This window comes from Hyla sarda, chromosome 6 (assembly GCF_029499605.1).
Source record: "Hyla sarda isolate aHylSar1 chromosome 6, aHylSar1.hap1, whole genome shotgun sequence".
Lineage (NCBI taxonomy): Eukaryota > Metazoa > Chordata > Amphibia > Anura > Hylidae > Hyla > Hyla sarda.
Window position 1 is genome coordinate 282,870,621 of NC_079194.1, and position 25,000 is coordinate 282,895,620.

Below are 25,000 nucleotides of genomic sequence, written 5' to 3' on the forward strand. Positions count from 1 at the left end.
AAAAGTAAAGTCTTCTCCGAAAACACCTCTGTCCGTGATTTAAAGCAAACCACTCTGGTAAACAGCAGATGAAACCGATTTATGAGAGGTGAGGGCGGCAAATGAAGGTGGTGACAGGGCTCGTCCGGGATTCAAACCCGGGGCCTCTCGCACCCGAAGCGAGAATCATACCTCTAGACCAACGAGCCAGAATTCTGTCATATTCCTGAGGCGTGTCAGGTACTTTTGTCTTGGCAGATACTGGTGCCAGAAAACACACAAGGAGAAGACTACATGCTACTCATGGAACTGGATGAACAGGAATGCTCTCAAAAGGTGGGCTCGTCCGGGATTTGAACCCGGGACCTCTCGCACCCTAAGCGAGAATCATACCCCTAGACCAACGAGCCAAGCTGAGACAGCAGCAAAAGGACGTTTGCCAACACCAACGAGCCAAGCTGAGACAACGTCGAAAGGCCGTTTGCCAACACCAAATTTATTCACAGGACTGCTGCTGTCAGAAAACAAACAAGGAGAAGACTAAAGATAGCTCACGGAATGATAAGGATGGGAAGGAACCCTAAGTGAGGATCATACCCCTAGACCAATGAGTCGACACAGCGTTTCCACTGAAGAGAGCATTCGCAGGTTTTCACTTCTACAATGCTCAGAGTTGAATTAAGGTAACCAAAAAGTAAAGTCTTCTCCGGAAACACCTCTGTCCGTGACTTAAAGCAAACCGCTCTGGTAAAGAGCAGATGAAACCGATTTATGAGAGGTGAGGGCGGCAAATGAAGGTGGTGACAGGGCTCGTCCGGGATTCGAACCCGGGGCTTCTCGCACCCGAAGCGAGAATCATACCACTAGACCAACGAGCCACAATTCAGCCATACTCCTGAGGCGTGTCAGGTACTTTTGTCTTTGCAGACACTGGTGCCAGAAAACACACAAGTAGAAGACTACATGCTACTCATGGAACTGGATGAGCAGGTATGCTCTCAAAAGGTGGGCTCGTCCGGGATTTAAACCCGGGACCTTTCGCACCCTAAGCGAGAATCATACCCCTAGACCAACGAGCCAAGCTGAGACAGCAGCAAAAGGACGTTTGCCAACACCAACGAGCCAAGCTGAGACAACGTCGAAAGGCCGTTTGCCAACACCAAATTTATTCTCAGGACTGAGCAGGACAGAGGTTCCACACCGCTGCTGTCAGAAAACAAACAAGGAGAAGACTAAAGAGGTTGGACACTGGTGCCAGAAAACACACAAGGAGAAGACTACATGCTACTCATGGAACTGGATGAGCAGGAATGCTCTCAAAAGGTGGGCTCGTCCGGGATTTGAACCCGGGACCTCTCGCACCCTAAGCGAGAATCATACCCCTAGACCAACGAGCCAAGCTGAGACAGCAGCAAAAGGACGTTTGCCAACACCAACGAGCCAAGCTGAGACAACGTCGAAACGCCGTTTGCCAACACCAAATTTATTCACAGGACTGCTGCTGTCAGAAAACAAACAAGGAGAAGACTAAAGATAGCTCACGGAATGATAAGGATGGGAAGGAACCCTAAGTGAGGATCATACCCCTAGACCAATTAGTCGACACAGCGTTTCCACTGAAGAGAGCATTCGCAGGTTTTCACTTCTACAATGCTCAGAGTTGAATTAAGGTAACCAAAAAGTAAAGTCTTCTCCGGAAACAACTCTGTCCGTGACTTAAAGCAAACCGCTCTGGTAAAGAGCAGATGAAACCGATTTATGAGAGGTGAGGGCGGCAAATGAAGGTGGTGACAGGGCTCGTCCGGGATTCGAACCCGGGGCCTCTCGCACCCGAAGCGAGAATCATACCACTAGACCAACGAGCCACATTTCAGCCATGCTCCTGAGGCGTGTCAGGTACTTTTGTCTTTGCAGACACTGGTGCCAGAAAACACACAAGTAGAAGACTACATGCTACTCATGGAACTGGATGAGCAGGTATGCTCTCAAAAGGTGGGCTCGTCCGGGATTTGAACCCGGGACCTCTCGCACCCTAAGCGAGAATCATACCCCTAGACCAACGAGCCAAGCTGAGACAGCAGCAAAAGGACGTTTGCCAACACCAACGAGCCAAGCTGAGACAACGTCGAAAGGCCGTTTGCCAACACCAAATTTATTCACAGGACTGAGCAGGACATAGATTCCACACCGCTGCTGTCAGAAAACAAACAAGGAGAAGACTAAAGAGGTTGGACACTGGTGCCAGAAAACACACAAGGAGAAGACTACATGCTACTCATGGAACTGGATGAGCAGGAATGCTCTCAAAAGGTGGGCTCGTCCGCGATTTGAACCCGGGACCTCTCGCACCCTAAGCGAGAATCATACCCCTAGACCAACGAGCCAAGCTGAGACAGCAGCAAAAGGACGTTTGCCAACACCAACGAGCCAAGCTGAGACAACGTCGAAACGCCGTTTGCCAACACCAAATTTATTCACAGGACTGCTGCTGTCAGAAAACAAACAAGGAGAAGACAAAAGATAGCTCACGGAATGATACGGTTGGGAAGGAACCCTAAGTGAGGATCATACCCCTAGACCAATGAGTCGACACAGCGTTTCCACTGAAGACAGCATTGGCAGGTTTTCACTTCTACAATGCTCAGAGTTGAATTAAGGTAACCAAAAAGTAAAGTGTTCTCCGAAAACACCTCTGTCCGTGATTTAAAGCAAACCGCTCTGGTAAACAGCAGATGAAACCGATTTATGAGAGGTGAGGGCGGCAAATGAAGGTGGTGACAGGGCTCGTCCGGGATTCGAACCCGGGGCCTCTCGCACCCGAAGCAAGAATCATACCTCTAGACCAACGAGCCAGAATTCTGCCATACTCCTGAGGCGTGTCAGGTACTTTTGTCTTGGCAGATACTGGTGCCAGAAAACACACATGGAGAAGACTACATGCTACTCATGGAACTGGATGAACAGGAATGCTCTCAAAAGGTGGGCTCGTCCGGGATTTGAACCCGGGACCTCTCGCACCCTAAGCGAGAATCATACCCCTAGACCAACGAGCCAAGCTGAGACAGCAGCAAAAGGACGTTTGCCAACACCAACGAGCCAAGCTGAGACAACGTCGAAAGGCCGTTTGCCAACACCAAATTTATTCACAGGACTGCTGCTGTCAGAAAACAAACAAGGAGAAGACTAAAGATAGCTCACGGAATGATAAGGATGGGAAGGAACCCTAAGTGAGGATCATACCCCTAGACCAATGAGTCGACACAGCGTTTCCACTGAAGAGAGCATTCGCAGGTTTTCACTTCTACAATGCTCAGAGTTGAATTAAGGTAACCAAAAAGTAAAGTCTTCTCCGGAAACACCTCTGTCCGTGACTTAAAGCAAACCGCTCTGGTAAAGAGCAGATGAAACCGATTTATGAGAGGTGAGGGCGGCAAATGAAAGTGGTGACAGGGCTCGTCCGGGATTCGAACCCGGGGCCTCTCGCACCCGAAGCGAGAATCATACCACTAGACCAACGAGCCACAATTCAGCCATACTCCTGAGGCGTGTCAGGTACTTTTGTCTTTGCAGACACTGGTGCCAGAAAACACACAAGTAGAAGACTACATGCTACTCATGGAACTGGATGAGCAGGAATGCTCTCAAAAGGTGGGCTCGTCCGGGATTTGAACCCGGGACCTCTCGCACCCTAAGCGAGAATCATACCCCTAGACCAACGAGCCAAGCTGAGACAGCAGCAAAAGGACGTTTGCCAACACCAACGAGCCAAGCTGAGACAACGTCGAAAGGCCGTTTGCCAACACCAAATTTATTCACAGGACTGAGCAGGACAGAGGTTTAACACCGCTGCTGTCAGAAAACAAACAAGGAGAAGACTAAAGAGGTTGGACACTGGTGCCAGAAAACACACAAGGAGAAGACTACATGCTACTCATGGAACTGGATGAGCAGGAATGCTCTCAAAAGGTGGGCTCGTCCGGGATTTGAAGCCGGGACCTCTCGCACCATAAGCGAGAATCATACCCCTAGACCAACGAGCCAAGCTGAGACAGCAGCAAAAGGACGTTTGCCAACACCAACGAGCCAAGCTGAGACAACGTCGAAACGCCGTTTGCCAACACCAAATTTATTCACAGGACTGCTGCTGTCAGAAAACAAACAAGGAGAAGACTAAAGATAGCTCATGGATTGATACGGTTGGGAAGGAACCCTAAGTGAGGATCATACCCCTAGACCAATGAGTCGACACAGCGTTTCCACTGAAGACAGCATTGGCAGGTTTTCACTTCTACAATGCTCAGAGTTGAATTAAGGTAACCAAAAAGTAAAGTCTTCTCCGAAAACACCTCTGTCCGTGATTTAAAGCAAACCGCTCTGGTAAACAGCAGATGAAACCGATTTATGAGAGGTGAGGGCGGCAAATGAAGGTGGTGACAGGGCTCGTCCGGGATTCGAACCCGGGGCCTCTCGCACACGAAGCGAGAATCATACCTCTAGACCAACGAGCCACAATTCAGCCATACTCCTGAGGCGTGTCAGGTACTTTTGTCTTTGCAGACACTGGTGCCAGAAAACACACAAGTAGAAGACTACATGCTACTCATGGAACTGGATGAGCAGGTATGCTCTCAAAAGGTGGGCTCGTCCGGGATTTAAACCCGGGACCTTTCGCACCCTAAGCAAGAATCATACCCCTAGACCAACGAGCCAAGCTGAGACAGCAGCAAAAGGACGTTTGCCAACACCAACGAGCCAAGCTGAGACAACGTCGAAAGGCCGTTTGCCAACACCAAATTTATTCTCAGGACTGAGCAGGACAGAGGTTCCACACCGCTGCTGTCAGAAAACAAACAAGGAGAAGACTAAAGAGGTTGGACACTGGTGCCAGAAAACACACATGGAGAAGACTACATGCTACTCATGGAACTGGATGAGCAGGAATGCTCTCAAAAGGTGGGCTCGTCCGGGATTTGAACCCGGGACCTCTCGCACCCTAAGCGAGAATCATACCCCTAGACCAACGAGCCAAGCTGAGACAGCAGCAAAAGGACGTTTGCCAACACCAACGAGCCAAGCTGAGACAACGTCGAAACGCAGTTTGCCAACACCAAATTTATTCACAGGACTGCTGCTGTCAGAAAACAAACAAGGAGAAGACTAAAGATAGCTCACGGAATGATAAGGATGGGAAGGAACCCTCAGTGAGGATCATACCCCTAGACCAATTAGTCGACACAGCGTTTCCACTGAAGAGAGCATTCGCAGGTTTTCACTTCTACAATGCTCAGAGTTGAATTAAGGTAACCAAAAGTAAAGTCTTCTCCGGAAACACCTCTGTCCGTGACTTAAAGCAAACCGCTCTGGTAAAGAGCAGATGAAACCGATTTATGAGAGGTGAGGGCGGCAAATGAAGGTGGTGACAGGGCTCGTCCGGGATTTGAACCCGGGGCCTCTCGCACCCGAAGCGAGAATCATACCACTAGACCAACGAGCCACAATTCAGCCATGCTCCTGAGGCGTGTCAGGTACTTTTGTCTTTGCAGACACTGGTGCCAGAAAACACACAAGTAGAAGACTACATGCTACTCATGGAACTGGATGAGCAGGTATGCTCTCAAAAGGTGGGCTCGTCCGGGATTTGAACCCGGGACCTCTCGCACCCTAAGCGAGAATCATACCCCTAGACCAACGAGCCAAGCTGAGACAGCAGCAAAAGGACGTTTGCCAACACCAACGAGCCAAGCTGAGACAACGTCGAAAGGCCGTTTGCCAACACCAAATTTATTCACAGGACTGAGCAGGACAGAGGTTCCACACCGCTGCTGTCAGAAAACAAACAAGGAGAAGACTAAAGAGGTTGGACACTGGTGCCAGAAAACACACAAGGAGAAGACTACATGCTACTCATGGAACTGGATGAACAGGAATGCTCTCAAAAGGTGGGCTCGTCCGGGATTTGAACCCGGGACCTCTCGCACCCTAAGCGAGAATCATACCCCTAGACCAACGAGCCAAGCTGAGACAGCAGCAAAAGGACGTTTGCCAACACCAACGAGCCAAGCTGAGACAACGTCGAAAGGCCGTTTGCCAACACCAAATTTATTCACAGGACTGCTGCTGTCAGAAAACAAACAAGGAGAAGACTAAAGATAGCTCACGGAATGATAAGGATGGGAAGGAACCCTAAGTGAGGATCATACCCCTAGACCAATGAGTCGACACAGCGTTTCCACTGAAGAGAGCATTCGCAGGTTTTCACTTCTACAATGCTCAGAGTTGAATTAAGGTAACCAAAAAGTAAAGTCTTCTCCGGAAACACCTCTGTCCGTGACTTAAAGCAAACCGCTCTGGTAAAGAGCAGATGAAACCGATTTATGAGAGGTGAGGGCGGCAAATGAAGGTGGTGACAGGGCTCGTCCGGGATTCGAACCCGGGGCCTCTCGCACCCGAAGCGAGAATCATACCACTAGACCAACGAGCCACAATTCAGCCATACTCCTGAGGCGTGTCAGGTACTTTTGTCTTTGCAGACACTGGTGCCAGAAAACACACAAGTAGAAGACTACATGCTACTCATGGAACTGGATGAGCAGGAATGCTCTCAAAAGGTGGGCTCGTCCGGGATTTGAACCCGGGACCTCTCGCACCCTAAGCGAGAATCATACCCCTAGACCAACGAGCCAAGCTGAGACAGCAGCAAAAGGACGTTTGCCAACACCAACGAGCCAAGCTGAGACAACGTCGAAAGGCCGTTTGCCAACACCAAATTTATTCACAGGACTGAGCAGGACAGAGGTTCCACACCGCTGCTGTCAGAAAACAAACAAGGAGAAGACTAAAGAGGTTGGACACTGGTGCCAGAAAACACACAAGGAGAAGACTACATGCTACTCATGGAACTGGATGAGCAGGAATGCTCTCAAAAGGTGGGCTCGTCCGGGATTTGAAGCCGGGACCTCTCGCACCCTAAGCGAGAATCATACCCCTAGACCAACGAGCCAAGCTGAGACAGCAGCAAAAGGACGTTTGCCAACACCAACGAGCCAAGCTGAGACAACGTCGAAAGGCCGTTTGCCAACACCAAATTTATTCACAGGACTGAGCAGGACAGAGGTTCCACACCGCTGCTGTCAGAAAACAAACAAGGAGAAGACTAAAGAGGTTGGACACTGGTGCCAGAAAACACACAAGGAGAAGACTACATGCTACTCATGGAACTGGATGAGCAGGAATGCTCTCAAAAGGTGGGCTCGTCCGGGATTTGAAGCCGGGACCTCTCGCACCCTAAGCGAGAATCATACCCCTAGACCAACGAGCCAAGCTGAGACAGCAGCAAAAGGACGTTTGCAAACACCAACGAGCCAAGCTGAGACAACGTCGAAACGCCGTTTGCCAACACCAAATTTATTCACAGGACTGCTGCTGTCAGAAAACAAACAAGGAGAAGACTAAAGATAGCTCACGGATTGATACGGTTGGGAAGGAACCCTAAGTGAGGATCATACCCCTAGACCAATGAGTCGACACAGCGTTTCCACTGAAGACAGCATTGGCAGGTTTTCACTTCTACAATGCTCAGAGTTGAATTAAGGTAACCAAAAAGTAAAGTCTTCTCCGAAAACACCTCTGTCCGTGATTTAAAGCAAACCGCTCTGGTAAACAGCAGATGAAACCGATTTATGAGAGGTGAGGGCGGCAAATGAAGGTGGTGACAGGGCTCGTCCGGGATTCGAACCCGGGGCCTCTCGCACACTAAGTGAGAATCATACCTCTAGACCAACGAGCCACAATTCAGCCATACTTTTGAGGCGTGTCAGGTACTTTTGTCTTTGCAGACACTGGTGCAAGAAAACACACAAGTAGAAGACTACATGCTACTCATGGAACTGGATGAGCAGGTATGCTCTCAAAAGGTGGGCTCGTCCGGGATTTAAACCCGGGACCTTTCGCACCCTAAGCGAGAATCATACCCCTAGACCAACGAGCCAAGCTGAGACAGCAGCAAAAGGACGTTTGCCAACACCAACGAGCCAAGCTGAGACAACTTCGAAAGGCCGTTTGCAAACACCAAATTTATTCTCAGGACTGAGCAGGACAGAGGTTCCACACCGCTGCTGTCAGAAAACAAACAAGGAGAAGACTAAAGAGGTTGGACACTGGTGCCAGAAAACACACAAGGAGAAGACTACATGCTACTCATGGAACTGGATGAGCAGGAATGCTCTCAAAAGGTGGGCGCGTCCGGGATTTGAACCCAGGACCTCTCGCACCCTAAGTGAGAATCATACCCCTAGACCAACGAGCCAAGCTGAGACAGCAGCAAAAGGACGTTTGCCAACACCAACGAGCCAAGCTGAGACAACGTCGAAAGGCCGTTTGCCAACACCAAATTTATTCACAGGACTGAGCAGGACAGAGGTTCCACACCGCTGCTGTCAGAAAACAAACAAGGAGAAGACTAAAGAGGTTGGACACTGGTGTCAGAAAACACACAAGGAGAAGACTACATGCTACTCATGGAACTGGATGAACAGGAATACTCTCAAAAGGTGGGCTCGTCCAGGATTTGAACCCGGGACCTCTCGCACCCTAAGCGAGAATCATACCCCTAGACCAACGAGCCAAGCTGAGACAGCAGCAAAAGGACGTTTGCCAACACCAACGAGCCAAGCTGAGACAACGTCGAAAGGCCGTTTGCCAACACCAAATGTATTCACAGGACTGCTGCTGTCAGAAAACAAACAAGGAGAAGACTAAAGATAGCTCACGGAATGATAAGGATGGGAAGGAACCCTAAGTGAGGATCATACCCCTAGACCAATGAGTCGACACAGCGTTTCCACTGAAGAGAGCATTCGCAGGTTTTCACTTCTACAATGCTCAGAGTTGAATTAAGGTAACCAAAAAGAAAAGTCTTCTCCGGAAACACCTCTGTCCGTGACTTAAAGCAAACCGCTCTGGTAAAGAGCAGATGAAACCGATTTATGAGAGGTGAGGGCGGCAAATGAAGGTGGTGACAGGGCTCGTCCGGGATTCGAACCCGGGGCCTCTCGCACCCGAAGCGAGAATCATACCACTAGACCAACGAGCCACAATTCAGCCATACTCCTGAGGCGTGTCAGGTACTTTTGTCTTTGCAGACACTGGTGCCAGAAAACACACAAGTAGAAGACTACATGCTACTCATGGAACTGGATGAGCAGGAATGCTCTCAAAAGGTGGGCTCGTCCGGGATTTGAACCCGGGACCTCTCGCACCCTAAGCGAGAATCATACCCCTAGACCAACGAGCCAAGCTGAGACAGCAGCAAAAGGACGTTTGCCAACACCAACGAGCCAAGCTGAGACAACGTCGAAAGGCCGTTTGCCAACACCAAATTTATTCACAGGACTGAGCAGGACAGAGGTTCCACACCGCTGCTGTCAGAAAACAAACAAGGAGAAGACTAAAGAGGTTGGACACTGGTGCCAGAAAACACACAAGGAGAAGACTACATGCTACTCATGGAACTGGATGAGCAGGAATGCTCTCAAAAGGTGGGCTCGTCCGGGATTTGAAGCCGGGACCTCTCGCACCCTAAGCGAGAATCATACCCCTAGACCAACGAGCCAAGCTGAGACAGCAGCAAAAGGACGTTTGCCAACACCAACGAGCCAAGCTGAGACAACGTCGAAACGCCGTTTGCCAACACCAAATTTATTCACAGGACTGCTGCTGTCAGAAAACAAACAAGGAGAAGACTAAAGATATCTCACGGATTGATACGGTTGGGAAGGAACCCTAAGTGAGGATCATACCCCTAGACCAATGAGTCGACACAGCGTTTCCACTGAAGACAGCATTGGCAGGTTTTCACTTCTACAATGCTCAGAGTTGAATTAAGGTAACCAAAAAGTAAAGTCTTCTCCGAAAACACCTCTGTCCGTGATTTAAAGCAAACCGCTCTGGTAAACAGCAGATGAAACCGATTTATGAGAGGTGAGGGCGGCAAATGAAGGTGGTGACAGGGCTCGTCCGGGATTCGAACCCGGGGCCTCTCGCACACGAAGCGAGAATCATACCTCTAGACCAACGAGCCACAATTCAGCCATACTCCTGAGGCGTGTCAGGTACTTTTGTCTTTGCAGACACTGGTGCCAGAAAACACACAAGTAGAAGACTACATGCTACTCATGGAACTGGATGAGCAGGTATGCTCTCAAAAGGTGGGCTCGTCCGGGATTTAAACCCGGGACCTTTCGCACCCTAAGCGAGAATCATACCCCTAGACCAACGAGCCAAGCTGAGACAGCAGCAAAAGGACGTTTGCCAACACCAACGAGCCAAGCTGAGACAACTTCGAAAGGCCGTTTGCCAACACCAAATTTATTCTCAGGACTGAGCAGGACAGAGGTTCCACACCGCTGCTGTCAGAAAACAAACAAGGAGAAGACTAAAGAGGTTGGACACTGGTGCCAGAAAACACACAAGGAGAAGACTACATGCTACTCATGGAACTGGATGAGCAGGAATGCTCTCAAAAGGTGGGCTCGTCCAGGATTTGAACCCAGGACCTCTCGCACCCTAAGTGAGAATCATACCCCTAGACCAAGGAGCCAAGCTGAGACAGCAGCAAAAGGACGTTTGCCAACACCAACGAGCCAAGCTGAGACAACGTCGAAAGGCCGTTTGCCAACACCAAATTTATTCACAGGACTGAGCAGGACAGAGGTTCCACACCGCTGCTGTCAGAAAACAAACAAGGAGAAGACTAAAGAGGTTGGACACTGGTGCCAGAAAACACACAAGGAGAAGACTACATGCTACTCATGGAACTGGATGAACAGGAATGCTCTCAAAAGGTGGGCTCGTCCGGGATTTGAACCCGGGACCTCTCGCACCCTAAGCGAGAATCATACCCCTAGACCAACGAGCCATGCTGAGACAGCAGCAAAAGGACGTTTGCCAACACCAACGAGCCAAGCTGAGACAACGTCGAAAGGCCGTTTGCCAACACCAAATTTATTCACAGGACTGCTGCTGTCAGAAAACAAACAAGGAGAAGACTAAAGATAGCTCACGGAATGATAAGGATGGGAAGGAACCCTAAGTGAGGATCATACCCCTAGACCAATGAGTCGACACAGCGTTTCCACTGAAGACAGCATTGGCAGGTTTTCACTTCTACAATGCTCAGAGTTGAATTAAGGTAACCAAAAAGTAAAGTCTTCTCCGGAAACACCTCTGTCCGTGATTTAAAGCAAACCGCTCTGGTAAAGAGCAGATGAAACCGATTTATGAGAGGTGAGGGCGGCAAATGAGGGTGGTGACAGGGCTCGTCCGGGATTCGAACCCGGGGCCTCTCGCACACGAAGCGAGAATCATACCTCTAGACCAACGAGCCACAACTCAGCCATACTCCTGAGGCGTGTCAGGTACTTTTGTCTTTGCAGACACTGGTGCCAGAAAACACACAAGTAGAAGACTACATGCTACTCATGGAACTGGATAAGCAGGTATGCTCTCAAAAGGTGGGCTCGTCCGGGATTTAAACCCGGGACCTTTCGCACCCTAAGCGAGAATCATACCCCTAGACCAACGAGCCAGAATTCTGCCAAATTCCTGAGGCGTGTCAGGTACTTTTGCCTTGGCAGATTTGCAAAAAATCCATTGGGTGGAGGCTTACTATGGGCATGTTGACAAGAGGTGAGAAAAAGGAGAAAGGTCACTCCTCAGGAAAAGCTAGGGCTCGTTTAGGATTTGAAGCCGGGACCTCTCGCACGCTAAGCGAGAATCATACCCCTAGACCAACGAGCCAAGCTGAGACAGCAGCAAAAGGACGTTTGCCAACACCAACGAGCCAAGCTGAGACAACGTCGAAAGGCCGTTTGCCAACACCAAATTTATTCACAGGACTGCTGCTGTCAGAAAACAAACAAGGAGAAGACTAAAGATAGCTCACGGAATGATAAGGATGGGAAGGAACCCTAAGTGAGGATCATACCCCTAGACCAATTAGTCGACACAGCGTTTCCACTGAAGAGAGCATTCGCAGGTTTTCACTTCTACAATGCTCAGAGTTGAATTAAGGTAACCAAAAAGTAAAGTCTTCTCCGGAAACACCTCTGTCCGTGACTTAAAGCAAACCGCTCTGGTAAAGAGCAGATGAAACCGATTTATGAGAGGTGAGGGCGGCAAATGAAGGTGGTGACAGGGCTCGTCCGGGATTCGAGCCCGGGGCCTCTCGCACCCGAAGCGAGAATCATACCACTAGACCAACGAGCCACAATTCAGCCATGCTCCTGAGGCGTGTCAGGTACTTTTGTCTTTGCAGACACTGGTGCCAGAAAACACACAAGTAGAAGACTACATGCTACTCATGGAACTGGATGAGCAGGTATGCTCTCAAAAGGTGGGCTCGTCCGGGATTTGAACCCGGGACCTCTCGCACCCTAAGCGAGAATCATACCCCTAGACCAACGAGCCAAGCTGAGACAGCAGCAAAAGGACGTTTGCCAACACCAACGAGCCAAGCTGAGACAACGTCGAAAGGCGGTTTGCCAACACCAAATTTATTCACAGGACTGAGCAGGACAGAGGTTCCACACCGCTGCTGTCAGAAAACAAACAAGGAGAAGACTAAAGAGGTTGGACACTGGTGCCAGAAAACACACAAGGAGAAGGCTACATGCTACTCATGGAACTGGATGAACAGGAATGCTCTCAAAAGCTGGGCTCGTCTGGGATTTGAACCCAGGACCTCTCGCACCCTAAGCAAGAATCATACCCCTAGACCAACGAGCCAAGCTGAGACAGCAGCAAAAGGACGTTTGCCAACACCAACGAGCCAAGCTGAGACAACGTCGAAAGGCCGTTTGCCAACACCAAATTTATTCATAGGACTGCTGCTGTCAGAAAACAAACAAGGAGAAGACTAAAGATAGCTCACAGAATGATAAGGATGGGAAGGAACCCTAAGTGAGGATCATACCCCTAGACCAATGAGTCGACACAGCGTTTCCACTGAAGAGAGCATTCACAGGTTTTCACTTCTACAATGCTCAGAGTTGAATTAAGGTAACCAAAAAGTAAAGTCTTCTCCGGAAACACCTCTGTCCGTGTCTTAAAGCAAACCGCTCTGGTAAAGAGCAGATGAAACCGATTTATTAGAGGTGAGGGCGGCAAATGAAGGAGGTGAAAGGGCTCGTCCGGGATTCAAACCCAGGGCCTCTCGCACCCGAAGCGAGAATCATACCACTAGACCAACGAGCCACAATTCAGCCATACTCCTGAGGCGTGTCAGGTACTTTTGTCTTTGCAGACACTGGTGCCAGAAAACACACAAGTAGAAGACTACATGCTACTCATGGAACTGGATGAGCAGGAATGCTCTCAAAAGGTGGGCTCGTCCGGGATTTGAACCCGGGACCTCTCGCACCCTAAGCGAGAATCATACCCCTAACCAACGAGCCAAGCTGAGACAGCAGCCAAAGGACGTTTGCCAACACCAACGAGCCAAGCTGAGACAACGTCGAAAGGCCGTTTGCCAACACCAAATTTATTCACAGGACTGAGCAGGACAGAGGTTCCACACCGCTGCTGTCAGAAAACAAACAAGGAGAAGACTAAAGAGGTTGGACACTGGTGTCAGAAAACACACAAGGAGAAGACTACATGCTACTCATGGAACTGGATGAACAGGAATGCTCTCAAAAGGTGGGCTCGTCCGGGATTTGAACCCGGGACCTCTCGCACCCTAAGCGAGAATCATACCCCTAGACCAACGAGCCAAGCTGAGACAGCAGCAAAAGGACGTTTGCCAACACCAACGAGCCAAGCTGAGACAACGTCGAAAGGCCGTTTGCCAACACCAAATGTATTCACAGGACTGCTGCTGTCAGAAAACAAACAAGGAGAAGACTAAAGATAGCTCACGGAATGATAAGGATGGGAAGGAACCCTAAGTGAGGATCATACCCCTAGACCAATGAGTCGACACAGCGTTTCCACTGAAGAGAGCATTCGCAGGTTTTCACTTCTACAATGCTCAGAGTTGAATTAAGGTAACCAAAAAGTAAAGTCTTCTCCGGAAACACCTCTGTCCGTGACTTAAAGCAAACCGCTCTGGTAAAGAGCAGATGAAACCGATTTATGAGAGGTGAGGGCGGCAAATGAAGGTGGTGACAGGGCTCGTCCGGGATTCGAACCCGGGGCCTCTCGCACACGAAGTGAGAATCATACCTCTAGACCAACGAGCCACAATTCAGCCATACTTTTGAGGCGTGTCAGGTACTTTTGTCTTTGCAGACACTGGTGCAAGAAAACACACAAGTAGAAGACTACATGCTACTCATGGAACTGGATGAGCAGGTATGCTCTCAAAAGGTGGGCTCGTCCGGGATTTAAACCCGGGACCTTTCGCACCCTAAGCGAGAATCATACCCCTAGACCAACGAGCCAAGCTGAGACAGCAGCAAAAGGACGTTTGCCAACACCAACGAGCCAAGCTGAGACAACTTCGAAAGGCCGTTTGCAAACACCAAATTTATTCTCAGGACTGAGCAGGACAGAGGTTCCACACCGCTGCTGTCAGAAAACAAACAAGGAGAAGACTAAAGAGGTTGGACACTGGTGCCAGAAAACACACAAGGAGAAGACTACATGCTACTCATGGAACTGGATGAGCAGGAATGCTCTCAAAAGGTGGGCGCGTCCGGGATTTGAACCCAGGACCTCTCGCACCCTAAGTGAGAATCATACCCCTAGACCAACGAGCCAAGCTGAGACAGCAGCAAAAGGACGTTTGCCAACACCAACGAGCCAAGCTGAGACAACGTCGAAAGGCCGTTTGCCAACACCAAATTTATTCACAGGACTGAGCAGGACAGAGGTTCCACACCGCTGCTGTCAGAAAACAAACAAGGAGAAGACTAAAGAGGTTGGACACTGGTGTCAGAAAACACACAAGGAGAAGACTACATGCTACTCATGGAACTGGATGAACAGGAATGCTCTCAAAAGGTGGGCTCGTCCAGGATTTGAACCCGGGACCTCTCGCACCCTAAGCGAGAATCATACCCCTAGACCAACGAGCCAAGCTGAGACAGCAGCAAAAGGACGTTTGCCAACACCAACGAGCCAAGCTGAGACAACGTCGAAAGGCCGTTTGCCAACACCAAATGTATTCACAGGACTGCTGCTGTCAGAAAACAAACAAGGAGAAGACTAAAGATAGCTCACGGAATGATAAGGATGGGAAGGAACCCTAAGTGAGGATCATACCCCTAGACCAATGAGTCGACACAGCGTTTCCACTGAAGAGAGCATTCACAGGTTTTCACTTCTACAATGCTCAGAGTTGAATTAAGGTAACCAAAAAGAAAAGTCTTCTCCGGAAACACCTCTGTCCGTGACTTAAAGCAAACCGCTCTGGTAAAGAGCAGATGAAACCGATTTATGAGAGGTGAGGGCGGCAAATGAAGGTGGTGACAGGGCTCGTCCGGGATTCGAACCCGGGGCCTCTCGCACCCGAAGCGAGAATCATACCACTAGACCAACGAGCCACAATTCAGCCATACTCCTGAGGCGTGTCAGGTACTTTTGTCTTTGCAGACACTGGTGCCAGAAAACACACAAGTAGAAGACTACATGCTACTCATGGAACTGGATGAGCAGGAATGCTCTCAAAAGGTGGGCTCGTCCGGGATTTGAACCCGGGACCTCTCGCACCCTAAGCGAGAATCATACCCCTAGACCAACGAGCCAAGCTGAGACAGCAGCAAAAGGACGTTTGCCAACACCAACGAGCCAAGCTGAGACAACGTCGAAAGGCCGTTTGCCAACACCAAATTTATTCACAGGACTGAGCAGGACAGAGGTTCCACACCGCTGCTGTCAGAAAACAAACAAGGAGAAGACTAAAGAGGTTGGACACTGGTGCCAGAAAACACACAAGGAGAAGACTACATGCTACTCATGGAACTGGATGAGCAGGAATGCTCTCAAAAGGTGGGCTCGTCCGGGGTTTGAAGCCGGGACCTCTCGCACCCTAAGCGAGAATCATACCCCTAGACCAACGAGCCAAGCTGAGACAGCAGCAAAAGGACGTTTGCCAACACCAACGAGCCAAGCTGAGACAACGTCGAAAGGCCGTTTGCCAACACCAAATTTATTCACAGGACTGAGCAGGACAGAGGTTCCACACCGCTGCTGTCAGAAAACAAACAAGGAGAAGACTAAAGAGGTTGGACACTGGTGCCAGAAAACACACAAGGAGAAGACTACATGCTACTCATGGAACTGGATGAGCAGGAATGCTCTCAAAAGGTGGGCTCGTCCGGGATTTGAAGCCGGGACCTCTCGCACCCTAAGCGAGAATCATACCCCTAGACCAACGAGCCAAGCTGAGACAGCAGCAAAAGGACGTTTGCCAACACCAACGAGCCAAGCTGAGACAACGTCGAAACGCCGTTTGCCAACACCAAATTTATTCACAGGACTGCTGCTGTCAGAAAACAAACAAGGAGAAGACTAAAGATATCTCACGGATTGATACGGTTGGGAAGGAACCCTAAGTGAGGATCATACCCCTAGACCAATGAGTCGACACAGCGTTTCCACTGAAGACAGCATTGGCAGGTTTTCACTTCTACAATGCTCAGAGTTGAATTAAGGTAACCAAAAAGTAAAGTCTTCTCCGAAAACACCTCTGTCCGTGATTTAAAGCAAACCGCTCTGGTAAACAGCAGATGAAACCGATTTATGAGAGGTGAGGGCGGCAAATGAAGGTGGTGACAGGGCTCGTCCGGGATTCGAACCCGGGGCCTCTCGCACACGAAGCGAGAATCATACCTCTAGACCAACGAGCCACAATTCAGCCATACTCCTGAGGCGTGTCAGGTACTTTTGTCTTTGCAGACACTGGTGCCAGAAAACACACAAGTAGAAGACTACATGCTACTCATGGAACTGGATGAGCAGGTATGCTCTCAAAAGGTGGGCTCGTCCGGGATTTAAACCCGGGACCTTTCGCACCCTAAGCGAGAATCATACCCCTAGACCAACGAGCCAAGCTGAGACAGCAGCAAAAGGACGTTTGCCAACACCAACGAGCCAAGCTGAGACAACTTCGAAAGGCCGTTTGCCAACACCAAATTTATTCTCAGGACTGAGCAGGACAGAGGTTCCACACCGCTGCTGTCAGAAAACAAACAAGGAGAAGACTAAAGAGGTTGGACACTGGTGCCAGAAAACACACAAGGAGAAGACTACATGCTACTCATGGAACTGGATGAGCAGGAATGCTCTCAAAAGGTGGGCTCGTCCGGGATTTGAACCCAGGACCTCTCGCACCCTAAGTGAGAATCATACCCCTAGACCAACGAGCCAAGCTGAGACAGCAGCAAAAGGACGTTTGCCAACACCAACGAGCCAAGCTGAGACAACGTCGAAAGGCCGTTTGCCAACACCAAATTTATTCACAGGACTGAGCAGGACAGAGGTTCCACACCGCTGCTGTCAGAAAACAAACAAGGAGAAGACTAAAGAGGTTGGACACTGGTGCCAGAAAACACACAAGGAGAAGACTACATGCTACTCATGGAACTGGATGAACAGGAATGCTCTCAAAAGGTGGGCTCGTCCGGGATTTGAACCCGGGACCTCTCGCACCCTAAGCGAGAATCATACCCCTAGACCAACGAGCCATGCTGAGACAGCAGCAAAAGGACGTTTGCCAACACCAACGAGCCAAGCTGAGACAACGTCGAAAGGCCGTTTGCCAACACCAAATTTATTCACAGGACTGCTGCTGTCAGAAAACAAACAAGGAGAAGACTAAAGATAGCTCACGGAATGATAAGGATGGGAAGGAACCCTAAGTGAGGATCATACCCCTAGACCAATGAGTCGACACAGCGTTTCCACTGAAGACAGCATTGGCAGGTTTTCACTTCTACAATGCTCAGAGTTGAATTAAGGTAACCAAAAAGTAAAGTCTTCTCCGGAAACACCTCTGTCCGTGATTTAAAGCAAACCGCTCTGGTAAAGAGCAGATGAAACCGATTTATGAGAGGTGAGGGCGGCAAATGAGGGTGGTGACAGGGCTCGTCCGGGATTCGAACCCGGGGCCTCTCGCACACGAAGCGAGAATCATACCTCTAGACCAACGAGCCACAATTCAGCCATACTCCTGAGGCGTGTCAGGTACTTTTGTCTTTGCAGACACTGGTGCCAGAAAACACACAAGTAGAAGACTACATGCTACTCATGGAACTGGATAAGCAGGTATGCTCTCAAAAGGTGGGCTCGTCCGGGATTTAAACCCGGGACCTTTCGCACCCTAAGCGAGAATCATACCCCTAGACCAACGAGCCAGAATTCTGCCAAATTCCTGAGGCGTGTCAGGTACTTTTGCCTTGGCAGATTTGCAAAAAATCCATTGGGTGGAGGCTTACTATGGGCATGTTGACAAGAGGTGAGAAAAAGGAGAAAGGTCACTCCTCAGGAAAAGCTAGGGCTCGTTTAGGATTTGAAGCCGGGACCTCTCGCACGCTAAGCGAGAATCATACCCCTAGACCAACGAGCCAAGCTGAGACAGCAGCAAAAGGACGTTTGCCAACACCAACGAGCCAAGCTGAGACAACGTCGAAAGGCCGTTTGCCAACACCAAATTTATTCACAGGACTGCTGCTGTCAGAAAACAAACAAGGAGAAGACTAAAGATAGCTCACGGAATGATAAGGATGGGAAGGAACCCTAAGTGAGGATCATACCCCTAGACCAATTAGTCGACACAGCGTTTCCACTGAAGAGAGCATTCGCAGGTTTTCACTTCTACAATGCTCAGAGTTGAATTAAGGTAACCAAAAAGTAAAGTCTTCTCCGGAAACACCTCTGTCCGTGACTTAAAGCAAACCGCTCTGGTAAAGAGCAGATGAAACCGATTTATGAGAGGTGAGGGCGGCAAATGAAGGTGGTGACAGGGCTCGTCCGGGATTCGAGCCCGGGGCCTCTCGCACCCGAAGCGAGAATCATACCACTAGACCAACAAGCCACAATTCAGCCATGCTCCTGAGGCGTGTCAGGTACTTTTGTCTTTGCAGACACTGGTGCCAGAAAACACACAAGTAGAAGACTACATGCTACTCATGGAACTGGATGAGCAGGTATGCTCTCAAAAGGTGGGCTCGTCCGGGATTTGAACCCGGGACCTCTCGCACCCTAAGCGAGAATCATACCCCTAGACCAACGAGCCAAGCTGAGACAGCAGCAAAAGGACGTTTGCCAACACCAACGAGCCAAGCTGAGACAACGTCGAAAGGCGGTTTGCCAACACCAAATTTATTCACAGGACTGAGCAGGACAGAGGTTCCACACCGCTGCTGTCAGAAAACAAACAAGGAGAAGACTAAAGAGGTTGGACACTGGTGCCAGAAAACACACAAGGAGAAGGCTACATGCTACTCATGGAACTGGATGAACAGGAATGCTCTCAAAAGCTGGGCTCGTCTGGGATTTGAACCCAGGACCTCTCGCACCCTAAGCAAGAATCATACCCCTAGACCAACGAGCCAAGCTGAGACAGCAGCAAAAGGACGTTTGCCAACACCAACGAGCCAAGCTGAGACAACGTCGAAAGGCCGTTTGCCAACACCAAATTTATTCATAGGACTGCTGCTGTCAGAAAACAAACAAGGAGAAGACTAAAGATAGCTCACAGAATGATAAGGATGGGAAGGAACCCTAAGTGAGGATCATACCCCTAGACCAATGAGTCGACACAGCGTTTCCACTGAAGAGAGCATTCACAGGTTTTCACTTCTACAATGCTCAGAGTTGAATTAAGGTAACCAAAAAGTAAAGTCTTCTCCGGAAACACCTCTGTCCGTGTCTTAAAGCAAACCGCTCTGGTAAAGAGCAGATGAAACCGATTTATGAGAGGTGAGGGCGGCAAATGAAGGAGGTGAAAGGGCTCGTCCGGGATTCAAACCCAGGGCCTCTCGCACCCGAAGCGAGAATCATACCACTAGACCAACGAGCCACAATTCAGCCATACTCCTGAGGCGTGTCAGGTACTTTTGTCTTTGCAGACACTGGTGCCAGAAAACACACAAGTAGAAGACTACATGCTACTCATGGAACTGGATGAGCAGGAATGCTCTCAAAAGGTGGGCTCGTCCGGGATTTGAACCCGGGACCTCTCGCACCCTAAGCGAGAATCATACCCCTAACCAACGAGCCAAGCTGAGACAGCAGCCAAAGGACGTTTGCCAACACCAACGAGCCAAGCTGAGACAACGTCGAAAGGCCGTTTGCCAACACCAAATTTATTCACAGGACTGAGCAGGACAGAGGTTCCACACCGCTGCTGTCAGAAAACAAACAAGGAGAAGACTAAAGAGGTTGGACACTGGTGTCAGAAAACACACAAGGAGAAGACTACATGCTACTCATGGAACTGGATGAACAGGAATGCTCTCAAAAGGTGGGCTCGTCCGGGATTTGAACCCGGGACCTCTCGCACCCTAAGCGAGAATCATACCCCTAGACCAACGAGCCAAGCTGAGACAGCAGCAAAAGGACGTTTGCCAACACCAACGAGCCAAGCTGAGACAACGTCGAAAGGCCGTTTGCCAACACCAAATGTATTCACAGGACTGCTGCTGTCAGAAAACAAACAAGGAGAAGACTAAAGATAGCTCACGGAATGATAAGGATGGGAAGGAACCCTAAGTGAGGATCATACCCCTAGACCAATGAGTCGACACAGCGTTTCCACTGAAGAGAGCATTCGCAGGTTTTCACTTCTACAATGCTCAGAGTTGAATTAAGGTAACCAAAAAGAAAAGTCTTCTCCGGAAACACCTCTGTCCGTGACTTAAAGCAAACCGCTCTGGTAAAGAGCAGATGAAACCGATTTATGAGAGGTGAGGGCGGCAAATGAAGGTGGTGACAGGGCTCGTCCGGGATTCGAACCCGGGGCCTCTCGCACCCGAAGCGAGAATCATACCACTAGACCAACGAGCCACAATTCAGCCATACTCCTGAGGCGTGTCAGGTACTTTTGTCTTTGCAGACACTGGTGCCAGAAAACACACAAGTAGAAGACTACATGCTACTCATGGAACTGGATGAGCAGGAATGCTCTCAAAAGGTGGGCTCGTCCGGGATTTGAACCCGGGACCTCTCGCACCCTAAGCGAGAATCATACCCCTAGACCAACGAGCCAAGCTGAGACAGCAGCAAAAGGACGTTTGCCAACACCAACGAGCCAAGCTGAGACAACGTCGAAAGGCCGTTTGCCAACACCAAATTTATTCACAGGACTGAGCAGGACAGAGGTTCCACACCGCTGCTGTCAGAAAACAAACAAGGAGAAGACTAAAGAGGTTGGACACTGGTGCCAGAAAACACACAAGGAGAAGACTACATGCTACTCATGGAACTGGATGAGCAGGAATGCTCTCAAAAGGTGGGCTCGTCCGGGGTTTGAAGCCGGGACCTCTCGCACCCTAAGCGAGAATCATACCCCTAGACCAACGAGCCAAGCTGAGACAGCAGCAAAAGGACGTTTGCCAACACCAACGAGCCAAGCTGAGACAACGTCGAAAGGCCGTTTGCCAACACCAAATTTATTCACAGGACTGAGCAGGACAGAGGTTCCACACCGCTGCTGTCAGAAAACAAACAAGGAGAAGACTAAAGAGGTTGGACACTGGTGCCAGAAAACACACAAGGAGAAGACTACATGCTACTCATGGAACTGGATGAGCAGGAATGCTCTCAAAAGGTGGGCTCGTCCGGGATTTGAAGCCGGGACCTCTCGCACCCTAAGCGAGAATCATACCCCTAGACCAACGAGCCAAGCTGAGACAGCAGCAAAAGGACGTTTGCCAACACCAACGAGCCAAGCTGAGACAACGTCGAAACGCCGTTTGCCAACACCAAATTTATTCACAGGACTGCTGCTGTCAGAAAACAAACAAGGAGAAGACTAAAGATATCTCACGGATTGATACGGTTGGGAAGGAACCCTAAGTGAGGATCATACCCCTAGACCAATGAGTCGACACAGCGTTTCCACTGAAGACAGCATTGGCAGGTTTTCACTTCTACAATGCTCAGAGTTGAATTAAGGTAACCAAAAAGTAAAGTCTTCTCCGAAAACACCTCTGTCCGTGATTTAAAGCAAACCGCTCTGGTAAACAGCAGATGAAACCGATTTATGAGAGGTGAGGGCGGCAAATGAAGGTGGTGACAGGGCTCGTCCGGGATTCGAACCCGGGGCCTCTCGCACACGAAGCGAGAATCATACCTCTAGACCAACGAGCCACAATTCAGCCATACTCCTGAGGCGTGTCAGGTACTTTTGTCTTTGCAGACACTGGTGCCAGAAAACACACAAGTAGAAGACTACATGCTACTCATGGAACTGGATGAGCAGGTATGCTCTCAAAAGGTGGGCTCGTCCGGGATTTAAACCCGGGACCTTTCGCACCCTAAGCGAGAATCATACCCCTAGACCAACGAGCCAAGCTGAGACAGCAGCAAAAGGACGTTTGCCAACACCAACGAGCCAAGCTGAGACAACTTCGAAAGGCCGTTTGCCAACACCAAATTTATTCTCAGGACTGAGCAGGACAGAGGTTCCACACCGCTGCTGTCAGAAAACAAACAAGGAGAAGACTAAAGAGGTTGGACACTGGTGCCAGAAAACACACAAGGAGAAGACTACATGCTACTCATGGAACTGGATGAGCAGGAATGCTCTCAAAAGGTGGGCTCGTCCGGGATTTGAACCCAGGACCTCTCGCACCCTAAGTGAGAATCATACCCCTAGACCAACGAGCCAAGCTGAGACAGCAGCAAAAGGACGTTTGCCAACACCAACGAGCCAAGCTGAGACAACGTCGAAAGGCCGTTTGCCAACACCAAATTTATTCACAGGACTGAGCAGGACAGAGGTTCCACACCGCTGCTGTCAGAAAACAAACAAGGAGAAGACTAAAGAGGTTGGACACTGGTGCCAGAAAACACACAAGGAGAAGACTACATGCTACTCATGGAACTGGATGAACAGGAATGCTCTCAAAAGGTGGGCTCGTCCGGGATTTGAACCCGGGACCTCTCGCACCCTAAGCGAGAATCATACCCCTAGACCAACGAGCCATGCTGAGACAGCAGCAAAAGGACGTTTGCCAACACCAACGAGCCAAGCTGAGACAACGTCGAAAGGCCGTTTGCCAACACCAAATTTATTCACAGGACTGCTGCTGTCAGAAAACAAACAAGGAGAAGACTAAAGATAGCTCACGGAATGATAAGGATGGGAAGGAACCCTAAGTGAGGATCATACCCCTAGACCAATGAGTCGACACAGCGTTTCCACTGAAGACAGCATTGGCAGGTTTTCACTTCTACAATGCTCAGAGTTGAATTAAGGTAACCAAAAAGTAAAGTCTTCTCCGGAAACACCTCTGTCCGTGATTTAAAGCAAACCGCTCTGGTAAAGAGCAGATGAAACCGATTTATGAGAGGTGAGGGCGGCAAATGAGGGTGGTGACAGGGCTCGTCCGGGATTCGAACCCGGGGCCTCTCGCACACGAAGCGAGAATCATACCTCTAGACCAACGAGCCACAATTCAGCCATACTCCTGAGGCGTGTCAGGTACTTTTGTCTTTGCAGACACTGGTGCCAGAAAACACACAAGTAGAAGACTACATGCTACTCATGGAACTGGATAAGCAGGTATGCTCTCAAAAGGTGGGCTCGTCCGGGATTTAAACCCGGGACCTTTCGCACCCTAAGCGAGAATCATACCCCTAGACCAACGAAACAGAATTCTGCCAAATTCCTGAGGCGTGTCAGGTACTTTTGCCTTGGCAGATTTGCAAAAAATCCATTGGGTGGAGGCTTACTATGGGCATGTTGACAAGAGGTGAGAAAAAGGAGAAAGGTCACTCCTCAGGAAAAGCTAGGGCTCGTTTAGGATTTGAAGCCGGGACCTCTCGCACGCTAAGCGAGAATCATACCCCTAGACCAACGAGCCAAGCTGAGACAGCAGCAAAAGGACGTTTGCCAACACCAACGAGCCAAGCTGAGACAACGTCGAAAGGCCGTTTGCCAACACCAAATTTATTCACAGGACTGCTGCTGTCAGAAAACAAACAAGGAGAAGACTAAAGATAGCTCACGGAATGATAAGGATGGGAAGGAACCCTAAGTGAGGATCATACCCCTAGACCAATTAGTCGACACAGCGTTTCCACTGAAGAGAGCATTCGCAGGTTTTCACTTCTACAATGCTCAGAGTTGAATTAAGGTAACCAAAAAGTAAAGTCTTCTCCGGAAACACCTCTGTCCGTGACTTAAAGCAAACCGCTCTGGTAAAGAGCAGATGAAACCGATTTATGAGAGGTGAGGGCGGCAAATGAAGGTGGTGACAGGGCTCGTCCGGGATTCGAGCCCGGGGCCTCTCGCACCCGAAGCGAGAATCATACCACTAGACCAACGAGCCACAATTCAGCCATGCTCCTGAGGCGTGTCAGGTACTTTTGTCTTTGCAGACACTGGTGCCAGAAAACACACAAGTAGAAGACTACATGCTACTCATGGAACTGGATGAGCAGGTATGCTCTCAAAAGGTGGGCTCGTCCGGGATTTGAACCCGGGACCTCTCGCACCCTAAGCGAGAATCATACCCCTAGACCAACGAGCCAAGCTGAGACAGCAGCAAAAGGACGTTTGCCAACACCAACGAGCCAAGCTGAGACAACGTCGAAAGGCGGTTTGCCAACACCAAATTTATTCACAGGACTGAGCAGGACAGAGGTTCCACACCGCTGCTGTCAGAAAACAAACAAGGAGAAGACTAAAGAGGTTGGACACTGGTGCCAGAAAACACACAAGGAGAAGGCTACATGCTACTCATGGAACTGGATGAACAGGAATGCTCTCAAAAGCTGGGCTCGTCTGGGATTTGAACCCAGGACCTCTCGCACCCTAAGCAAGAATCATACCCCTAGACCAACGAGCCAAGCT

The 25,000-nt window shown here is 49.8% G+C and overlaps 68 non-coding genes across 68 annotated transcripts; all 68 read right to left on the reverse strand.

The window, feature by feature from the left end:
- Positions 1-116: 116 nt before the first annotated feature.
- On the reverse strand, positions 117-188 carry TRNAP-CGG (transfer RNA proline (anticodon CGG)). The gene has a single exon. It is a non-coding gene; the product is annotated as a tRNA-Pro (tRNA).
- Positions 189-317: 129 nt separating this feature from the next.
- TRNAP-AGG (transfer RNA proline (anticodon AGG)) lies at positions 318-389 on the reverse strand. The gene has a single exon. It is a non-coding gene; the product is annotated as a tRNA-Pro (tRNA).
- Positions 390-785: 396 nt separating this feature from the next.
- TRNAP-CGG (transfer RNA proline (anticodon CGG)) lies at positions 786-857 on the reverse strand. Its single transcript has one exon. It is a non-coding gene; the product is annotated as a tRNA-Pro (tRNA).
- A 129-nt stretch (positions 858-986) lies between these two features.
- TRNAP-AGG (transfer RNA proline (anticodon AGG)) lies at positions 987-1,058 on the reverse strand. Its single transcript has one exon. It is a non-coding gene; the product is annotated as a tRNA-Pro (tRNA).
- Positions 1,059-1,304: 246 nt separating this feature from the next.
- TRNAP-AGG (transfer RNA proline (anticodon AGG)) lies at positions 1,305-1,376 on the reverse strand. The gene has a single exon. It is a non-coding gene; the product is annotated as a tRNA-Pro (tRNA).
- Positions 1,377-1,772: 396 nt separating this feature from the next.
- TRNAP-CGG (transfer RNA proline (anticodon CGG)) lies at positions 1,773-1,844 on the reverse strand. Its single transcript has one exon. It is a non-coding gene; the product is annotated as a tRNA-Pro (tRNA).
- Positions 1,845-1,973: 129 nt separating this feature from the next.
- Positions 1,974-2,045, reverse strand: TRNAP-AGG (transfer RNA proline (anticodon AGG)). The gene has a single exon. It is a non-coding gene; the product is annotated as a tRNA-Pro (tRNA).
- Positions 2,046-2,291: 246 nt separating this feature from the next.
- Positions 2,292-2,363, reverse strand: TRNAP-AGG (transfer RNA proline (anticodon AGG)). The gene has a single exon. It is a non-coding gene; the product is annotated as a tRNA-Pro (tRNA).
- Positions 2,364-2,759: 396 nt separating this feature from the next.
- TRNAP-CGG (transfer RNA proline (anticodon CGG)) lies at positions 2,760-2,831 on the reverse strand. Its single transcript has one exon. It is a non-coding gene; the product is annotated as a tRNA-Pro (tRNA).
- A 129-nt stretch (positions 2,832-2,960) lies between these two features.
- Positions 2,961-3,032, reverse strand: TRNAP-AGG (transfer RNA proline (anticodon AGG)). The gene has a single exon. It is a non-coding gene; the product is annotated as a tRNA-Pro (tRNA).
- A 396-nt stretch (positions 3,033-3,428) lies between these two features.
- Positions 3,429-3,500, reverse strand: TRNAP-CGG (transfer RNA proline (anticodon CGG)). Its single transcript has one exon. It is a non-coding gene; the product is annotated as a tRNA-Pro (tRNA).
- Positions 3,501-3,629: 129 nt separating this feature from the next.
- Positions 3,630-3,701, reverse strand: TRNAP-AGG (transfer RNA proline (anticodon AGG)). The gene has a single exon. It is a non-coding gene; the product is annotated as a tRNA-Pro (tRNA).
- Positions 3,702-3,947: 246 nt separating this feature from the next.
- TRNAH-AUG (transfer RNA histidin (anticodon AUG)) lies at positions 3,948-4,019 on the reverse strand. Its single transcript has one exon. It is a non-coding gene; the product is annotated as a tRNA-His (tRNA).
- A 396-nt stretch (positions 4,020-4,415) lies between these two features.
- Positions 4,416-4,487, reverse strand: TRNAT-CGU (transfer RNA threonine (anticodon CGU)). Its single transcript has one exon. It is a non-coding gene; the product is annotated as a tRNA-Thr (tRNA).
- A 447-nt stretch (positions 4,488-4,934) lies between these two features.
- TRNAP-AGG (transfer RNA proline (anticodon AGG)) lies at positions 4,935-5,006 on the reverse strand. Its single transcript has one exon. It is a non-coding gene; the product is annotated as a tRNA-Pro (tRNA).
- A 395-nt stretch (positions 5,007-5,401) lies between these two features.
- TRNAP-CGG (transfer RNA proline (anticodon CGG)) lies at positions 5,402-5,473 on the reverse strand. Its single transcript has one exon. It is a non-coding gene; the product is annotated as a tRNA-Pro (tRNA).
- Positions 5,474-5,602: 129 nt separating this feature from the next.
- TRNAP-AGG (transfer RNA proline (anticodon AGG)) lies at positions 5,603-5,674 on the reverse strand. The gene has a single exon. It is a non-coding gene; the product is annotated as a tRNA-Pro (tRNA).
- A 246-nt stretch (positions 5,675-5,920) lies between these two features.
- Positions 5,921-5,992, reverse strand: TRNAP-AGG (transfer RNA proline (anticodon AGG)). The gene has a single exon. It is a non-coding gene; the product is annotated as a tRNA-Pro (tRNA).
- A 396-nt stretch (positions 5,993-6,388) lies between these two features.
- TRNAP-CGG (transfer RNA proline (anticodon CGG)) lies at positions 6,389-6,460 on the reverse strand. Its single transcript has one exon. It is a non-coding gene; the product is annotated as a tRNA-Pro (tRNA).
- A 129-nt stretch (positions 6,461-6,589) lies between these two features.
- TRNAP-AGG (transfer RNA proline (anticodon AGG)) lies at positions 6,590-6,661 on the reverse strand. The gene has a single exon. It is a non-coding gene; the product is annotated as a tRNA-Pro (tRNA).
- Positions 6,662-6,907: 246 nt separating this feature from the next.
- Positions 6,908-6,979, reverse strand: TRNAP-AGG (transfer RNA proline (anticodon AGG)). Its single transcript has one exon. It is a non-coding gene; the product is annotated as a tRNA-Pro (tRNA).
- Positions 6,980-7,225: 246 nt separating this feature from the next.
- TRNAP-AGG (transfer RNA proline (anticodon AGG)) lies at positions 7,226-7,297 on the reverse strand. The gene has a single exon. It is a non-coding gene; the product is annotated as a tRNA-Pro (tRNA).
- Positions 7,298-7,693: 396 nt separating this feature from the next.
- Positions 7,694-7,765, reverse strand: TRNAT-AGU (transfer RNA threonine (anticodon AGU)). The gene has a single exon. It is a non-coding gene; the product is annotated as a tRNA-Thr (tRNA).
- Positions 7,766-7,894: 129 nt separating this feature from the next.
- On the reverse strand, positions 7,895-7,966 carry TRNAP-AGG (transfer RNA proline (anticodon AGG)). The gene has a single exon. It is a non-coding gene; the product is annotated as a tRNA-Pro (tRNA).
- Positions 7,967-8,530: 564 nt separating this feature from the next.
- Positions 8,531-8,602, reverse strand: TRNAP-AGG (transfer RNA proline (anticodon AGG)). Its single transcript has one exon. It is a non-coding gene; the product is annotated as a tRNA-Pro (tRNA).
- Positions 8,603-8,998: 396 nt separating this feature from the next.
- On the reverse strand, positions 8,999-9,070 carry TRNAP-CGG (transfer RNA proline (anticodon CGG)). The gene has a single exon. It is a non-coding gene; the product is annotated as a tRNA-Pro (tRNA).
- Positions 9,071-9,199: 129 nt separating this feature from the next.
- TRNAP-AGG (transfer RNA proline (anticodon AGG)) lies at positions 9,200-9,271 on the reverse strand. Its single transcript has one exon. It is a non-coding gene; the product is annotated as a tRNA-Pro (tRNA).
- A 246-nt stretch (positions 9,272-9,517) lies between these two features.
- On the reverse strand, positions 9,518-9,589 carry TRNAP-AGG (transfer RNA proline (anticodon AGG)). The gene has a single exon. It is a non-coding gene; the product is annotated as a tRNA-Pro (tRNA).
- A 396-nt stretch (positions 9,590-9,985) lies between these two features.
- Positions 9,986-10,057, reverse strand: TRNAT-CGU (transfer RNA threonine (anticodon CGU)). Its single transcript has one exon. It is a non-coding gene; the product is annotated as a tRNA-Thr (tRNA).
- A 129-nt stretch (positions 10,058-10,186) lies between these two features.
- On the reverse strand, positions 10,187-10,258 carry TRNAP-AGG (transfer RNA proline (anticodon AGG)). The gene has a single exon. It is a non-coding gene; the product is annotated as a tRNA-Pro (tRNA).
- A 564-nt stretch (positions 10,259-10,822) lies between these two features.
- TRNAP-AGG (transfer RNA proline (anticodon AGG)) lies at positions 10,823-10,894 on the reverse strand. Its single transcript has one exon. It is a non-coding gene; the product is annotated as a tRNA-Pro (tRNA).
- A 396-nt stretch (positions 10,895-11,290) lies between these two features.
- TRNAT-CGU (transfer RNA threonine (anticodon CGU)) lies at positions 11,291-11,362 on the reverse strand. Its single transcript has one exon. It is a non-coding gene; the product is annotated as a tRNA-Thr (tRNA).
- A 129-nt stretch (positions 11,363-11,491) lies between these two features.
- TRNAP-AGG (transfer RNA proline (anticodon AGG)) lies at positions 11,492-11,563 on the reverse strand. The gene has a single exon. It is a non-coding gene; the product is annotated as a tRNA-Pro (tRNA).
- Positions 11,564-12,171: 608 nt separating this feature from the next.
- On the reverse strand, positions 12,172-12,243 carry TRNAP-CGG (transfer RNA proline (anticodon CGG)). Its single transcript has one exon. It is a non-coding gene; the product is annotated as a tRNA-Pro (tRNA).
- A 129-nt stretch (positions 12,244-12,372) lies between these two features.
- TRNAP-AGG (transfer RNA proline (anticodon AGG)) lies at positions 12,373-12,444 on the reverse strand. Its single transcript has one exon. It is a non-coding gene; the product is annotated as a tRNA-Pro (tRNA).
- Positions 12,445-12,690: 246 nt separating this feature from the next.
- Positions 12,691-12,762, reverse strand: TRNAP-AGG (transfer RNA proline (anticodon AGG)). Its single transcript has one exon. It is a non-coding gene; the product is annotated as a tRNA-Pro (tRNA).
- A 396-nt stretch (positions 12,763-13,158) lies between these two features.
- Positions 13,159-13,230, reverse strand: TRNAP-CGG (transfer RNA proline (anticodon CGG)). The gene has a single exon. It is a non-coding gene; the product is annotated as a tRNA-Pro (tRNA).
- A 446-nt stretch (positions 13,231-13,676) lies between these two features.
- Positions 13,677-13,748, reverse strand: TRNAP-AGG (transfer RNA proline (anticodon AGG)). Its single transcript has one exon. It is a non-coding gene; the product is annotated as a tRNA-Pro (tRNA).
- A 396-nt stretch (positions 13,749-14,144) lies between these two features.
- Positions 14,145-14,216, reverse strand: TRNAT-CGU (transfer RNA threonine (anticodon CGU)). Its single transcript has one exon. It is a non-coding gene; the product is annotated as a tRNA-Thr (tRNA).
- A 129-nt stretch (positions 14,217-14,345) lies between these two features.
- TRNAP-AGG (transfer RNA proline (anticodon AGG)) lies at positions 14,346-14,417 on the reverse strand. The gene has a single exon. It is a non-coding gene; the product is annotated as a tRNA-Pro (tRNA).
- Positions 14,418-14,981: 564 nt separating this feature from the next.
- TRNAP-AGG (transfer RNA proline (anticodon AGG)) lies at positions 14,982-15,053 on the reverse strand. The gene has a single exon. It is a non-coding gene; the product is annotated as a tRNA-Pro (tRNA).
- Positions 15,054-15,449: 396 nt separating this feature from the next.
- TRNAP-CGG (transfer RNA proline (anticodon CGG)) lies at positions 15,450-15,521 on the reverse strand. The gene has a single exon. It is a non-coding gene; the product is annotated as a tRNA-Pro (tRNA).
- A 129-nt stretch (positions 15,522-15,650) lies between these two features.
- Positions 15,651-15,722, reverse strand: TRNAP-AGG (transfer RNA proline (anticodon AGG)). Its single transcript has one exon. It is a non-coding gene; the product is annotated as a tRNA-Pro (tRNA).
- A 246-nt stretch (positions 15,723-15,968) lies between these two features.
- Positions 15,969-16,040, reverse strand: TRNAP-AGG (transfer RNA proline (anticodon AGG)). Its single transcript has one exon. It is a non-coding gene; the product is annotated as a tRNA-Pro (tRNA).
- A 246-nt stretch (positions 16,041-16,286) lies between these two features.
- Positions 16,287-16,358, reverse strand: TRNAP-AGG (transfer RNA proline (anticodon AGG)). Its single transcript has one exon. It is a non-coding gene; the product is annotated as a tRNA-Pro (tRNA).
- Positions 16,359-16,754: 396 nt separating this feature from the next.
- TRNAT-CGU (transfer RNA threonine (anticodon CGU)) lies at positions 16,755-16,826 on the reverse strand. Its single transcript has one exon. It is a non-coding gene; the product is annotated as a tRNA-Thr (tRNA).
- A 129-nt stretch (positions 16,827-16,955) lies between these two features.
- On the reverse strand, positions 16,956-17,027 carry TRNAP-AGG (transfer RNA proline (anticodon AGG)). Its single transcript has one exon. It is a non-coding gene; the product is annotated as a tRNA-Pro (tRNA).
- Positions 17,028-17,273: 246 nt separating this feature from the next.
- Positions 17,274-17,345, reverse strand: TRNAP-AGG (transfer RNA proline (anticodon AGG)). The gene has a single exon. It is a non-coding gene; the product is annotated as a tRNA-Pro (tRNA).
- Positions 17,346-17,591: 246 nt separating this feature from the next.
- TRNAP-AGG (transfer RNA proline (anticodon AGG)) lies at positions 17,592-17,663 on the reverse strand. The gene has a single exon. It is a non-coding gene; the product is annotated as a tRNA-Pro (tRNA).
- A 396-nt stretch (positions 17,664-18,059) lies between these two features.
- On the reverse strand, positions 18,060-18,131 carry TRNAT-CGU (transfer RNA threonine (anticodon CGU)). The gene has a single exon. It is a non-coding gene; the product is annotated as a tRNA-Thr (tRNA).
- A 129-nt stretch (positions 18,132-18,260) lies between these two features.
- Positions 18,261-18,332, reverse strand: TRNAP-AGG (transfer RNA proline (anticodon AGG)). The gene has a single exon. It is a non-coding gene; the product is annotated as a tRNA-Pro (tRNA).
- A 608-nt stretch (positions 18,333-18,940) lies between these two features.
- TRNAP-CGG (transfer RNA proline (anticodon CGG)) lies at positions 18,941-19,012 on the reverse strand. Its single transcript has one exon. It is a non-coding gene; the product is annotated as a tRNA-Pro (tRNA).
- A 129-nt stretch (positions 19,013-19,141) lies between these two features.
- TRNAP-AGG (transfer RNA proline (anticodon AGG)) lies at positions 19,142-19,213 on the reverse strand. The gene has a single exon. It is a non-coding gene; the product is annotated as a tRNA-Pro (tRNA).
- A 246-nt stretch (positions 19,214-19,459) lies between these two features.
- TRNAP-AGG (transfer RNA proline (anticodon AGG)) lies at positions 19,460-19,531 on the reverse strand. The gene has a single exon. It is a non-coding gene; the product is annotated as a tRNA-Pro (tRNA).
- A 396-nt stretch (positions 19,532-19,927) lies between these two features.
- TRNAP-CGG (transfer RNA proline (anticodon CGG)) lies at positions 19,928-19,999 on the reverse strand. The gene has a single exon. It is a non-coding gene; the product is annotated as a tRNA-Pro (tRNA).
- Positions 20,000-20,445: 446 nt separating this feature from the next.
- Positions 20,446-20,517, reverse strand: TRNAP-AGG (transfer RNA proline (anticodon AGG)). Its single transcript has one exon. It is a non-coding gene; the product is annotated as a tRNA-Pro (tRNA).
- Positions 20,518-20,913: 396 nt separating this feature from the next.
- TRNAP-CGG (transfer RNA proline (anticodon CGG)) lies at positions 20,914-20,985 on the reverse strand. Its single transcript has one exon. It is a non-coding gene; the product is annotated as a tRNA-Pro (tRNA).
- Positions 20,986-21,114: 129 nt separating this feature from the next.
- On the reverse strand, positions 21,115-21,186 carry TRNAP-AGG (transfer RNA proline (anticodon AGG)). The gene has a single exon. It is a non-coding gene; the product is annotated as a tRNA-Pro (tRNA).
- Positions 21,187-21,432: 246 nt separating this feature from the next.
- On the reverse strand, positions 21,433-21,504 carry TRNAP-AGG (transfer RNA proline (anticodon AGG)). The gene has a single exon. It is a non-coding gene; the product is annotated as a tRNA-Pro (tRNA).
- A 246-nt stretch (positions 21,505-21,750) lies between these two features.
- TRNAP-AGG (transfer RNA proline (anticodon AGG)) lies at positions 21,751-21,822 on the reverse strand. The gene has a single exon. It is a non-coding gene; the product is annotated as a tRNA-Pro (tRNA).
- Positions 21,823-22,218: 396 nt separating this feature from the next.
- TRNAT-CGU (transfer RNA threonine (anticodon CGU)) lies at positions 22,219-22,290 on the reverse strand. The gene has a single exon. It is a non-coding gene; the product is annotated as a tRNA-Thr (tRNA).
- A 129-nt stretch (positions 22,291-22,419) lies between these two features.
- TRNAP-AGG (transfer RNA proline (anticodon AGG)) lies at positions 22,420-22,491 on the reverse strand. Its single transcript has one exon. It is a non-coding gene; the product is annotated as a tRNA-Pro (tRNA).
- A 246-nt stretch (positions 22,492-22,737) lies between these two features.
- TRNAP-AGG (transfer RNA proline (anticodon AGG)) lies at positions 22,738-22,809 on the reverse strand. Its single transcript has one exon. It is a non-coding gene; the product is annotated as a tRNA-Pro (tRNA).
- Positions 22,810-23,055: 246 nt separating this feature from the next.
- TRNAP-AGG (transfer RNA proline (anticodon AGG)) lies at positions 23,056-23,127 on the reverse strand. The gene has a single exon. It is a non-coding gene; the product is annotated as a tRNA-Pro (tRNA).
- Positions 23,128-23,523: 396 nt separating this feature from the next.
- Positions 23,524-23,595, reverse strand: TRNAT-CGU (transfer RNA threonine (anticodon CGU)). The gene has a single exon. It is a non-coding gene; the product is annotated as a tRNA-Thr (tRNA).
- Positions 23,596-24,404: 809 nt separating this feature from the next.
- Positions 24,405-24,476, reverse strand: TRNAP-CGG (transfer RNA proline (anticodon CGG)). The gene has a single exon. It is a non-coding gene; the product is annotated as a tRNA-Pro (tRNA).
- Positions 24,477-24,605: 129 nt separating this feature from the next.
- On the reverse strand, positions 24,606-24,677 carry TRNAP-AGG (transfer RNA proline (anticodon AGG)). Its single transcript has one exon. It is a non-coding gene; the product is annotated as a tRNA-Pro (tRNA).
- Positions 24,678-24,923: 246 nt separating this feature from the next.
- Positions 24,924-24,995, reverse strand: TRNAP-AGG (transfer RNA proline (anticodon AGG)). Its single transcript has one exon. It is a non-coding gene; the product is annotated as a tRNA-Pro (tRNA).
- Positions 24,996-25,000: the final 5 nt, after the last annotated feature.